The sequence below is a fragment of the Sinocyclocheilus anshuiensis genome, unplaced genomic scaffold (genome assembly GCF_001515605.1).
Source record: "Sinocyclocheilus anshuiensis isolate Anshui unplaced genomic scaffold, SAMN03320099.WGS_v1.1 scaffold1036, whole genome shotgun sequence".
Lineage (NCBI taxonomy): Eukaryota > Metazoa > Chordata > Actinopteri > Cypriniformes > Cyprinidae > Sinocyclocheilus > Sinocyclocheilus anshuiensis.
In genome coordinates, this window is record NW_015550226.1 from 2,069,572 (window position 1) to 2,069,950 (window position 379).

Below are 379 nucleotides of genomic sequence, written 5' to 3' on the forward strand. Positions count from 1 at the left end.
TCCTAATTGAGATTGTAGATAGAGTGTCAATGGTCCATTTGAGAGATAGGTGGCGGTAATGCACTTATAAGTCTGCAATCTGCCATAAAGCAAGAAGAAGAAGAAGACGCGTCACGCACCGGGACAGTTCGGACATTGCGTCATGCGCTCAGGTCAGTTCAGACACTGCGGTGAATCAGAGGTAAAAAACGATATAAATACTGTTCAGTTTCTTACATAGACCGATCGTTTCGTGTCTTTACACATCAATATATCGTCACGAGCCGCCGGGTTTAATTTGGTTTTGTTTGTGTATGATTTTTTGACTCTCAAAAGCCGTGATTCCCATTCACTGACATTATATGACTGACAGACTGCAACGGTTTGAGTTAAAAATCTT

General features: G+C 41.7%; 1 protein-coding gene across 2 annotated transcripts in view; it reads right to left on the bottom strand.

The window, feature by feature from the left end:
* LOC107661011 (E3 ubiquitin-protein ligase HACE1-like) overlaps positions 1-379 on the bottom strand; it is a 39,493-nt gene that overhangs the window by 15,194 nt on the left and 23,920 nt on the right. The window lies entirely within an intron of this gene.